Here is a 13,041-nt window from a genome sequence, read left to right as displayed (position 1 = left end):
CCCACCCCCAATAGGGGCCTTCATTCCCACATTTTAGAGCTCTATGAGCTCCATTTTGCAGGAGCAAAATCTTTTTTACAGGTTCCAGAACACTGAAATTTTGGAATATGCACATAAAGATCAATAGTATGGGATACATGTCTCATGATTAGAATTTTTTTAGGGTGTGTAAAGAGGGAAAGAACCCTCATGTGCAATTTTGATGAAATTCGAATCATATGTATTCCAGTTCCTTACAGAAAATATAACAGAAAAGTCTCATTTTTCAATTGCATGTAACACGGGCAACGCCGGGTATCTCTGCTAGTGGTAAAATAAAAGCATTTATCTCAGATAATAAAAGCATTGTTTGACTTAAGAAATGATCAAGACCTAAGACATAAAAAGACAATTGTACATTATTGAATGTCTTATAAGATTTTGACTTCTTAGTTGCATTGTTTGTAATAATAACATTGTTAAAGACAGGCAACCTCAGCAAGTACCTGTAAGGAAAGGCTGGATGTTACAACGGCTAGATGAACAACCACAAGGAAAACTCTTATTAACTAGACATGAAAACTTTTTAATTTTGGAAATGTACTGAAAAGTTAAGTGAAACTAAACTGTCATAGGCATCATCCCAAGTACATGATTCTGATCCAAGGAAGCAGTTCCATGGATCAACAAAGAAGTTCCACCGGATCAGACTAACAAAGGCTTTCATCACTGACTGAATAAGATTTTTGTGGAAATGGAATTGCATTTTAATGGCAATGACCAAAACATAGTCGGTACTCATTATTATATTATCATTAATTACCTGATAAGCAATATCAACTTGTTGCATCATACTATGGTGTTGATATAGGTCTGAAGGCAGTAACGGCAATCTAAACACAATTTGTTACAGACTATATAATACATCCATCAGATTCTCAGGCAACTTCAGACAGTGGTGTTGAAATTGTTTACAAGAACAATTTTCATTATGTTACAGTCTGAGTTCAAATTCGACCATGGTTAACTTTACTTTTCATCCTTTAAGGGGCGATAAAACAAGTACCATTTGAATACTGAGGTCAATGTAATCGACTCACACTCCCACCCCGAAGTTGCTGGCCTTGTGCCAAAACTTAAAACCATTATGTAATGCCAGTCTTTAACAAAATGGTTGGTATTTTGGCAACTATTCCTGCTACACCACATTCTGCAGAACACATTTCTAGTAGCTTCAGATGAATTGAGACACGTCTGAAGGGTATAATGGGTAAAACCTGACTACGCAGTACTGGCAATATTATATATTGTGCAAAAGTATGTCAACATGCATATACTGAAAGTGTTAAATAGTGGAAAACAGAAACAATATTTCTTTTATATTGTGCAATTTGAGTTAATTGTACCATTGGTTGATAAAAAGTTTTTCTTTTGATTAAAAATTAATGCCTGTGTGTTTCAATATCTACTGCAATGCAACACAAATTTGGTCTTGCATAAGATAGCTGTGAAAAAGTTTGCTCAAATCACATGGATTCATATTCAATCACATAGCATGGCACTTTGGGAGATTGTCTTCTATTATAGCCTTTGGTTAATCAATACCTTGCGAGTGGAACACGTGTGTGTATGCGCGCAAAGTCTTCGCACTGACACCACTTCAACAGAGGTGATGTTTAGTCCTTCAAGACCTCTGCTGTTCGACTTACAAAGATTTAGAATGAAACTGTTGAATTGTTGGGATCAGCAAGAGCACCTAGCCTTTGGATAATAAGCAACAAGTCTCGAACACCCCATGCACGCATGAAAAATAGCAAACGTAAAAACGATAATGAAACGAAATTGCGGTTTTTATTGCTGCTGTAAAGCAAGGATAGAAAACTATATTCTAATATATTTAATAATTTACACACAGTAATTGGTCATAATTGTTTAAAGTGCACTTTTAAACCTCAGTTCTTTTATTTATTTTTCAGATTCTGAATCTCATGTTCAAAACACGTAACCAAAGACCCTTCTAAAGACGGTATGGTTAAAGAATAAATCTATTTTAGAAGAAGGATTTTAAATTCATGCTCAAATGAACAAAGATAATTGAAGAGGAAGCATAAATTAACTGAAATAAAATATTCGTAAATTAAACGAATAATTTATTAGTTATAATCATGTTTTCTTTGTATTTTTTCGGGGTGAGGGACTAGGACTCTTGTAGTTAGTTCTTTTTTTGTACCAGCTAAAAAAAAAGATCTTGTAAGTTTTAGAAGAGTCAAAGTGATATAATGGAAATAAGTTTATTTCCACCAACGAAGAATAGAAATCATATGCAAGGGCTTGTCAAAAGTTTAACGAATGCACTGACACCCATATATATAATCGAACGCTACGCAGCCTTGTCCACAGTAAGTCCATACATATATATATATATATATATATATATATATATATATATATATATATATATATATATATATATATCCAAAAGGTTCGAGGTGCTTAGTAGAGTTTCGAATGAGAAACACAAATGATAAAAATGACGTTATATCAGTATGACAGTTTGATCAGGCAACTATAAACGGGAGCTTTGTAAAGATTTCTTTATTTGGTACAAGATCCGTAAGAAAAGAGGCGAATATTAAACATTTTAGAAACTGGTAAAATAGAATAACAATGCATCAGCAATTTTCATCCTCCTTCAAATCGCCGACATGTTATTTTGGGCTCTGTCCCATAACAATCCACTGCGAAATACTACAATTAGATGCTTCAGTCTGACATACTTTAGCCAAATCATCGTAAACTCACATCGCAAAATAAACTCATTCTAATCTAATTATTAATACAAGCATGCCATCCAAAACGTTCCATGAAACTAGTGGCTACTTAATTGTTTTATAGGACAGGACAACTCGCATAAAACGAGGGATCCGCCTTCACTTCTAACCAGAGGCCCGAGAGGTTCATATGTAGGACGACATTCCGCTCCGTCCATACAACTATCTTTGCTTACTCTGCGGCCACATCCGAACAACGCACTAAAATATTTAGTAAACATTTAAGGTTGAGTAAAAGTGATCGAACGAATAAAGTATTAGCGCATGTACGTACACGTGTATTTCAAGGCGGTTTGGTTCATTCATTTAAAGACGATGAAAATTGCTTTCCACAAGATACTGAGAGTTTATTTTCACATCAAAATACAAAACAAAATACAAGAGAAAATTTAAACAATAGGTACGTGTACGAAGATATTCGAACAGTGAACTTGTAGAAAACAACACGATGTAATTTTATTTAAAATAGTTTCATACACATACTTTTTGTCTCTATATATTGAAAGTATGTAATTACAAGTTAAGGTACTTTAGTTAGAAATACACTAACAAAATTAAATAACGGTACTACTAGTACCTTAAATTATTTAGTAGTTCCTTAAATTACTTATGTAATTGCGAGAAAGAGAGATTAACATACGAGATTTAAACAAAAGTTAATAATAAAATAGTAATACGGCGACGTAAAGGAAAGAACCATATCAATAAATACTCACTTTGTGCTGGTAATATTCCTGGTTCGGAGGCGAAACAAGGCAAAGAGACGTAAAATAATTTAAGTAATCAGAAAAAAAAATATAAGGTGTTTTAGACATCAATACATTATTTACTAAACAAGATACGAGTATGCGTGAAGCTTGGACAAAACTAGACTAACTATAAATGTATGGAAGCGATTGCTGAAACAGGATGGGAGTAATGATGGCCTCGACTAAAGTCGAAGTTTTTATTCAACCCCTCCACTACTACAACGACAGCCGCTACTATGAACTAAATTGAACTGTTGACGAATCTGCTCAAGATTATTATAATTACTACTACCACTACTACTGTCGTCTCAAAGTACTATTAGTAAATTTATTTAGTGTGATAGTATATTATAATCAGTTTGATAGAAATGGAGTAAAATTTCGCCGTCACACTGAAATATTTAACTTTTTTAATGACTGGGGTAAAAGCACTCACAGCGTAAAATCATGTGCTATTGTATTGATAATAGAATGACTAACTGAATGATCTCATGTCAAATATATCAATAGCATCATGTGTGTGTATGTACAAGGTGCTGTGAATAAATTGTCTAAATTACGGAGTGGCTATGTGGGAAGTAACTTGCTTACCAACCACATGGTTCCGGGTTCAGTCCCACTGCGTGACACCTTGGGCAAGTGTCTTCTACTAGAGCCACGGGCCGACCAAAGCCTTGTGAGTGGATTTGGTAGACGGAAACTGAAAGAAGCCCGTCGCGTATATATATATATATATATATGCGTGTTTGTATGTATGTATGTATATGTTTGTGTGTCTGTGTTTGTCCCCTCACCATCGCTTGACAACCGATGTTGGTGTGTTTACGTCCCCATAACTTAGCGGTTTTGCAAAAGAGAACGATAGAGTAAGCACTAGGCTTACAAAAAAATAAGTCGTGAGGTCAATTTACTCGACTAAAAGGCCGTGCTCCAGCATGGCCGCAGTCAAATGACAAACAAGTAAAAGAAAAGAATAAAAATGAAAATAACACTGATTGACTTGGTGGGATCATTGTCAAACATGGCCTAGATCTTACCAACAAATTCAGGAGTTCTTTTCTTATCAGAATGATCAGAATGTCTAGAGTCATTCTCATCAGAATGACTTTCATAATCACCATTAAACTCATCCAACTCTTTCCGAATCCTCTGCACTATCCTCAGATTGACAACCAAACACTCTGAAAAATTCATACAGGAGCTTCCAGTACAAATGCCAAGCAATACAGCATTTTATTTCCAAATTTCTGACTGTGTGAATAGCATCGTGTCTGTTTTTCTCACATACAGTGCCCAACTGACCCTACTATACTGTGTAGTTGACAAAATCAACTGTAAACAATGTGCATGCATGAAATTAAAAATATAAATTTACACATCATGACAATTTACCCATTGCACCCATATGCATATAGTTACATATGTATATGTGTGTGTATAGACAGATAGACAGATAGATAGACAGACAGACAGACAGACAGACAGACAGACAGATAGCTAGCTAGCTAGCTAGCTAGATAGATAGATAGATAGATAGATAGATAGATAGATAGATAGATAGATAGATATGTACATCAACATCCATGTCCCATGCTGGCATGGATACATATATGTATCCTTAGCCAGCTATGTGTGGTACCTGAAGGACAAGGGGACTTCACATGTAATCCCATGAAAGATCCTAGGAAAACCAGTTCCCTACATCAACAGGAGCAAGCTGTGTATAGTTGAACAGGCAAGCATATTAATGAGCTCCCTCGACTCAGAGAACATCTTAAATTCCAAGATGGAAGTCTTTGGATCCTGCTTACACTTCAGGCAATTCCTACTGAAATCCTGGGACCCACAAGCTGACTATGTGGATTCAAGATTGCAGCCCAAAGGAGACAGTCACTTGCAATTGACCCCCTCTCTTTTGTCTGTGTATTCAACAAGTAAAGAGGTCTTTTCTTCCTCCTCTTTAAAGAGAAGTTGTAAGCCACCAGCCATTAGGGTCTAATGGGATATTAAGCTAAGTACTTTATGGAAGCAAAACCTTGGGTAGCCCCATAGACCAGGCATAACTATCTTTATCTAAGTATAAATATATATGGACTCTCCCGCTGAAGATGATGTATGAGTGTTCAGCTTTTGTTGAACAACCTACACAAATGATTTATTTATTGTGATCAAATACTTCTGCTGCACTCCCTCCATGAAATCTACATTACCTGTGCAGGTGCACAAGTGTACAACATGTCAGATGTTGAAATGTTGCATCACTTGTGATGTCTCTCATGAGTGCTACTGGTAAAATGGAATCTAGTGCAACCTGTTGTATGGTCAGATTGCAACCTGTTGCCTGATGAAGAAGGTTGCTAGAACCCCAGCAGGATAAAAAACAAGACCTGTCAAAAGGACAGATGAACCTAGTATAGGTTTAATGACTATCTATCGATAGCATAGGCCTTCAGAAATTCTAGGTTGCTGTCTGGCATGCTGGAAGACCATTGGGAGTGAGGCACCTCTCAGTTTTTGTAAAAGCATGTCTCTAGGAGAAGGCCACTCTGATACAAAACCAGATATGCAAGGAATGGTATTGAACATGTTTTGCTAGCACTTACTTGAGATCATGACTCTCTCATATTCCTGAGCCTGCAACCCATAATGGCTCTTCATATCTTGCTCTAGTTTGTCTCTGGATCATGTTAGTAGAGTATAGTACAAGTCTTTTGTTTTCTGTAAATTTGAACTATATATAACTGTTGTATGTGAAAGGTATTTTCTTTAATTAATCAAATAGCAGCTCATAAGATTTTCGGTTATAGCTTTTATGAATGGAACTAGCAGCTAAGCCCTATTTCACCCGGTCTGTTTGGATAATGTGACTGTGATCAATTTCAGTTAGGCATAAGCTATAACAACATTTCTGTTTTGATTGGCGCCTCCAGCTGTATGAAAATTTCCTGACTCCCCACCCCCTTGTCAGAAAACAGCTTCAGGAGTTGTGAAGAATGAATTTGTACATAGTCTGTTTCTGAGAGCTATTCTATTGGACCCCTGTCTAATCATTAAAACATTGATTTAATTATGAACATAGAAAGATATTATACATTAATCCCTATTTTTGTAAGTAGCTGTATCCGTAAAAATTTTATTTGCAGAGAGCAGAAATTGAAAGAAGATATATGAAATGAATGTGTGTGTGTGTGTGTGTGTGTGTGTGTGTGTGTGTCTATGTGTGTGCATGCGTGCTTGCACGTGTGTATGTGTTTATGATAGTTGATTTATGGAAAAGATTGTTAAATTTTTGAAATGCAAATATGTGAATGAAAATTAAATTCAGACCTCTACTTGGTAGCTAGACCTGGTAGAAATAACAGCCAAATCTCCCTCAAAACACCCTACTGTCTTAATCCGACAATTCTGCCTATTATGTAGTTTGAATGAGAAACTGTAACTAAAAATTAAGATTATTAACCCCACAAAGAGGTGAAAGAAGAGAGACAGCATAGCGAAAGTTTTGGCTGACTGTCATCTTGGACTCCCCTTGTTGCTAGTGAAATGGTATATGCCAGCTGTGTGAGCAACTGATTGTTTTAATGACGGAACAAAGAGGGGAATTCCATTAGAAAAAGTTTTAATTGATTTTCTCAGTATGTGGGCTAGGAAAAAAATACAAACCGCATTTCAATCTATGCACCCGTCTGCATATGTGTGCCATTTTTCACGCAAATCCACCCAGCTGTTTGGCTGTGAACCTCAAGACAAGAAAGAATACAATGATCGCCAATGTCCAATTTATATTATAGATATATTATTATTAACATAGGCTTTTTATTTGGCATTTTGGACAGGGTAGATTTGTAGGTTGATGTCTTTTGTTTTGTTTTTGTAATAAGAGGGTCTACCATGTTTTTTCCTCACACTAAATAATTGAAAGATTGTCCCCAAAAATGTATTTTTATCTACCTATATCTTGAAGTTACTATTACTGCTGGTTGAAACAGTCATGCAGAATCTGTCAAACATTTGTGAGTCTTACAGATTGAGGCAAACAGAGTTATGTGCCTTGCTCAGAGCTTGGCTATAAGTCAGACACACTTAGACAAGCTAACTTATTTGTCTTGCCCAAAACAAAATACAAATGCTGTTAGTATGGTTTCAATTCAAGCAATTTCAAGTTTGTAGTCACTACACCTCAAGAAAACACTAAGAACAAAGTTTCATAAAATATTGATCATATCTTCTTTGCATCATCTTCTAAGCTTTGGCTGTTTTAATCTTTTCCATACTCTACGTATCCTTGTAACCTGTTTTCTGTTGATTGAATAAATTCAGTATGTTATCTTCCCCAATTCCCTTCTTTTTTAATTGGTTCCAAATATTTGCCAAAATAAAACCATTTCCATTTTTTTTTTTTTTGTGTGTGGCTGGTTCCAGGTTCAGTCCCACTGCGTGGGAGTAAGTAAGTATCTTTGGCTATACTCACAGGCTAGCCAAAGCTTTGTGAGTGGATATGGTTGTCGGAAACTGAAAGAAGTCCATCATGTGTATGTGTGTGTGTGTGTGTGTCTTGCACCACTGCTTGACAACCAGTGTTGGTGTGTTTACATCCCTCTAACTTAGCAATCGGCAAAAAAGATCAATAGAATAAGTTCTAGGGTCAGTTTGTTTGACTAAAAACCCTTCAAGGTGGTGCTCCAGCATGACTACAGTCAATATGATTAAAACAAGTAAAAGGTAGAAATATAAAATAATATGTAGGAAAGTAGTTACTTGTTTCAGTGCATCAGCCTTAACCATCATCTACAGTAATGTCATGAGTGCTTTGTAGTCATGATTGCTTCAAGATATTTAGAAGGGAACACCAGTGTCCTCTGATGCAATGTATAATAGTGATTGAAGGTATGTGGCTTAGTGGTTAGGGATATTAGGCTTATGATCATAAGGTCATAAGTTCAATTCCCAGTGGCTCGTTGTGTCTTTGAGCAAAGAACTTTATTTCACATTGCTCCAGTCCACTCAGCTGGCAAAAATGAGTTGTGCTTGAAATTCAAAGGGTCAGCCTTGTCACATTCTGTGTCATGCGGAATCTCCATGAGAATTACATTAAGGGTACACATGCCTGTGGAGTGCTCAGCCACTTGCATGTTAATTCCACAAACAGGCTGTTCCATTGATCAAATCAACTGGCACCTTCATCATCATAACTGTTGGAGTACCAGTAATTCAGGAAGTGTGTAAAATTTTTATTTTTTTCCTGGAAAGGGGCAGTGAATTTGCAGACTCATTAGAGTATCAGAAAAAATGTTTTGTGGTAGTAGTTCTATCTCTTTACACCCTCTGTAAGACCTTATTCACTTTGTACCAAGGATGCTGGTGTTGACTAACCACAAATTATTCGAGAGTTGGAGTTAATGCTGAGGTCAACTTTGCCATTCATCCTTCTAGGAGTCAATTAATGGCTATGAAACTCATGATTGAAACCAAAACAGAAGGATTCCTCTTTGCTGTCAAGACCAGAACTTGTTTGTAAAATAATTACCAAGTAAACATCCTCAAAAATAGAGAAGATCCAAAATGCAGAATCTATGAGAAACAAGTGGAGACAATAGATCATATAATTCCAGTATGTTCCAACTTGGCTCCAACTGAAAATAAAACTAAACGATATCCAGTATATTCACTGGACATTATACAAATATTATCATGTAATGCATGCTAAAAACTCATATGAACACTATTCCTTACCAGTAATTGAAGCAAAGAAGCACAACAATTTTATGGAATTTTTACATGCCACACAGACCACACCATAAACACAAATCAGCTTGATATTATCATTAAATATTTTAAAAATAAAACATGCCTATTCGTTAACATGGTTATGCTATCTGACAAAAATATATCTACTACAGATTATGACAATCTTGTGAAGTACAAAGACCTAGGAACTGAGATTAACAGAATGTGGAAACTGAAGACACAAACAACCCCAGTTGTAATTGGCACACTTTGATTCAAAAAGAAAGGTATAAATAAGTTTCTTGAAAACATCTCTCGTAAACCCTGCATCTATGAAATTCAAAACACTGTCCTCAACAGCACAGATCACATTTTACATAAATTTTAATCCTTTTATAACCAAATAGTATTGAATTCCCTTCTTTTATATATTTTTTTTTTCTTTCTTTTTATTCCTTTTTTATTTCTATATACTGAGCCCAAATTAATTTTAACCATTTTTATAGCTAAATTATGCCTTGAAATGCCACCATTACATGACAACACCCATCCCGGGTACCTTGTTGACATTTGGCAGGGATTATTAAATGAAGTAATATCAAAGGAAAACAATAATAATTGTTTCTAATTTAGGCACAAGACCAGAAATTTGGTGTGATGGTTTAGTCAATTGCAACAACTAAATACTTCACTGGTACTTTAATTTACTAACTTTGGAAAGATGAAAGGCAAAGTTGACCATAGCACAATTTCAGCTGAGAACATAAAGAACCAGAAGAAATACTGTAAGGCATTTTTCTGACACTCTAATGGTTCTGTCAATAAATTTGATAATAAAGATCTATAGTAAAGGTATAATGTTGATGCTGGGAGTAGTTGTTTAAATCCCAATTCTTAACTATCACTTATTTTATCACTTCCAGAAGGATGATAAACAAACAACCATAGTAGGATTTGAACTCAGAGTAATAAGCAAACTAAGCCAAATACTGATATGCATTATGTTGCCACATTGTGGCACTCAACTGATTCTTTTCACCAAGCGTAAAATGTTTCTTTATTTTAAAAGGAAAGAGAAATCAAATTTTGTGAGTTCATTTCTTTCATAAGAACATTAGCAATATTAAGGAAGTCAAGCAGAATTCCCAACTACATAACATCTTGATCCGTTAAGAACTGCATCAGTGGTGCCAAATGTCTTCTGCAAGCCAGAATCAATAATGCTAATGAAATGGAGACTGACACAATAAATACTTCTTACATTTATGACTTCCATCAAATGCTTAAGAACAAAAGAAATTTTAAAATCTGTTAATCATTGTCTGGCTAATATAATAGGGTTATTTGATTATTAGATGGCTCACATCATATATAATGAAATATGTATCAGGTTAATTAGTTTCCTGTTTATCTTCATTTTTCAAGGCTAAAACTGCAGTGCAGCTTCTATCTATTTTTGGAAAAATAAATAAACAACATAATTAAAACCCTGAAAGAATGAGATTAAGCTGTATAGTTTCTTTTAAATATTTAGGACAGATTCCATCTTGTCTGTGACTTATAAATATTAATGGATAATAATCATATAATGTACAACAATATTTTTTGAATGTGACTCAGAATTCCCATTAGCATTAGTTCCAGTACCGCACAATCTGGTCCAGTGTTAAGCTAGTGAAATACTTGTTTATCATACAGTATATTTACTATATAGAGTCACTGCACTTACAGCTAATCGCTTTCATTTCTAGATAGTCTATAGTTCATTGGGAGATAAGAATTAATATGTATAACAACTTTTGACAATGTTTTCTCATATAGTTAACACATCTTTGTTGAAAATTTTAGATAAACTATCACAGATATACAACTCATCTAAAATTTAAAACTTCCTAAATAGGAGTGCCACAAGGCTCCTTCCTTTCATCTACACTTTAACTTATATCTGTCAGCCATTCCACAACACACACAGACAATATCACACTTACATCCTTCTATTATTTCCCATACAAAGATACACAATTACATCATCCCATGATCAAGTACCAAGGAGTCTGCCTCTAAACCAACAGTTCTCAACTGAGGTATATATGGCTCTTAGTGGTCCATAGAAGATTTTATTGTTAAAATTTGTCAACAATAAATTGGTTATACTACTACAATACACAAAATATCTTAATAATTATTCTTAGCCTCGTCATCGCCTGTGGTAATGCTGCAAGCATGTTGGTTTGCTTCAGTTGTGGTGTGTGTGACCAATTGAAGCTCTAGGTGTTGCATTGAAGTAGTTTTCTTTTTTTTCTTTCTTTCTTTTTTTTTTTGCTAATCTTTTGTAGAATATATTCTGTTCCAAATAGTATTTAATTATAAAAATATAATAGGATTTTTTTATCATCAAATGGCTTGGAGGGTACATCCAAATAAAATAGGTTAAAAATAGTTGTCAAACACTTCTCTAAACAAACAGACTGAAAGTACTGGGTCATCAAGTATGAAATTTGTAGAAAAGAAAAAAGTTTGCGGATGTTTTATAAATACAAAGATTAGTTTTATTCATCAAAGTATGCACCCATATTGTCAATACACTTTTGCCATTTTAGCAGTAGCTTGTTCAGCTCAGAACTGTAAAAGCATGGCAATCTGGAGTCTATAAAATCTTGGAAGGCCTGTTTTACAGCATTGTCAGAATAACATTTTTTTCTATCAAGAAGTTATCCAAATTCTGGAAGAAGTGGTAGTCAGTAGGAGCAAGATCAGGTGAGTATGATGGATGATGGAGAACTTCAAACTCCAACTCCTGTGATTTTGCCAATGTCATTTTTGTGATGTGTGGTCTGGCGTTGTCTTGTAATAAAATAGGAACAGATGTGTTGACTAATCTAGGCTGTTTTTTTTTTTTTGTAAGTTTCTGCATCATTTGGTCCAGTTGGCTGCAGTATACTTTGGCTATGATTAATGATTCAGGTTTAATGAAATCATAATGGATCACACCTGTGCCAGACCACCAAACACACACCATCAGCTTCTTTTGATGAATTTTGCTTTTTGGACTGTGTTTTGGTGGCTTGTCTTTGTCCAACTATTGTTCTGAACATTTACAGTTGTGTGTATTGAATCCATTTCTCATCACATGTTACAATTATATTAATATTAATTATTATAATAACAACATTGAAAAATACCTTCGGAATGAGAACCCAGGTTCAAAATTTCCCCAAGACACCCGATGAAGGCTGGAGGGTATATTAGCTGAAACGTGTTAACAACAAACAAGATGAAGACAAATATCTGTCAATTGTAAATAATGTAAATAATGTACATAATTCCTCATCTCTTAAATATAGAACTGAACCAGTATGTGGTTTAGATGTCATGGTTTGGTGAATATGCCAATTTGATTGTCAAAATACAGTTTGTAAGATTCAACCTGCTGGAGCCCATCAGAGAGTACTTAAAGGAGAAATCTAACCATTTCACTACAGTTTTCAATTGTGGAACTTGACAGTCACTACATAAACCTGGTGATTGCATAATGCATGAAAGTACTAGTTTATTTTTCAATATTGCAAAATTGTAAATAATAAAATTTGAAAATCAGACTAAGTTGGAATTTCATTATTTATACATAATCATACAAACTCGGATATCGGATATCTATCTATCTATCTATCTATCTATCTATCTATCTATCTATCTATCTATCTATCTATCCATCCATCCAACCATCCATCCATCCATCCATCCATATATATATA

The 13,041-nt window shown here is 34.8% G+C and overlaps 1 protein-coding gene across 2 annotated transcripts in view; it reads right to left on the bottom strand.

Annotated features, from left to right (window-relative positions):
• Window positions 1-4,016, bottom strand: part of LOC106869693 (NADPH--cytochrome P450 reductase) — a 65,395-nt gene extending 61,379 nt beyond the window's left edge. The window contains exon 1 of one of the 2 annotated variants that reach the window (XM_052968889.1): window positions 3,527-4,016. The gene's annotated coding sequence lies outside the window, so the exon portion shown is untranslated. Of the gene's footprint in view, window positions 1-3,084; window positions 3,103-3,526 lie in introns of those variants that run through there. The other variant, XM_052968891.1, reaches the window with a different exon arrangement.
• Between the last annotated feature and the right edge of the window lie 9,025 nt (window positions 4,017-13,041).

Source organism: Octopus bimaculoides, chromosome 6 (assembly GCF_001194135.2).
Source record: "Octopus bimaculoides isolate UCB-OBI-ISO-001 chromosome 6, ASM119413v2, whole genome shotgun sequence".
In the NCBI taxonomy this organism is placed as follows: domain Eukaryota; kingdom Metazoa; phylum Mollusca; class Cephalopoda; order Octopoda; family Octopodidae; genus Octopus; species Octopus bimaculoides.
The sequence above is the reverse complement of the archived record's forward strand: the minus strand, read 5'-3'. Positions and strand labels throughout refer to the sequence as shown.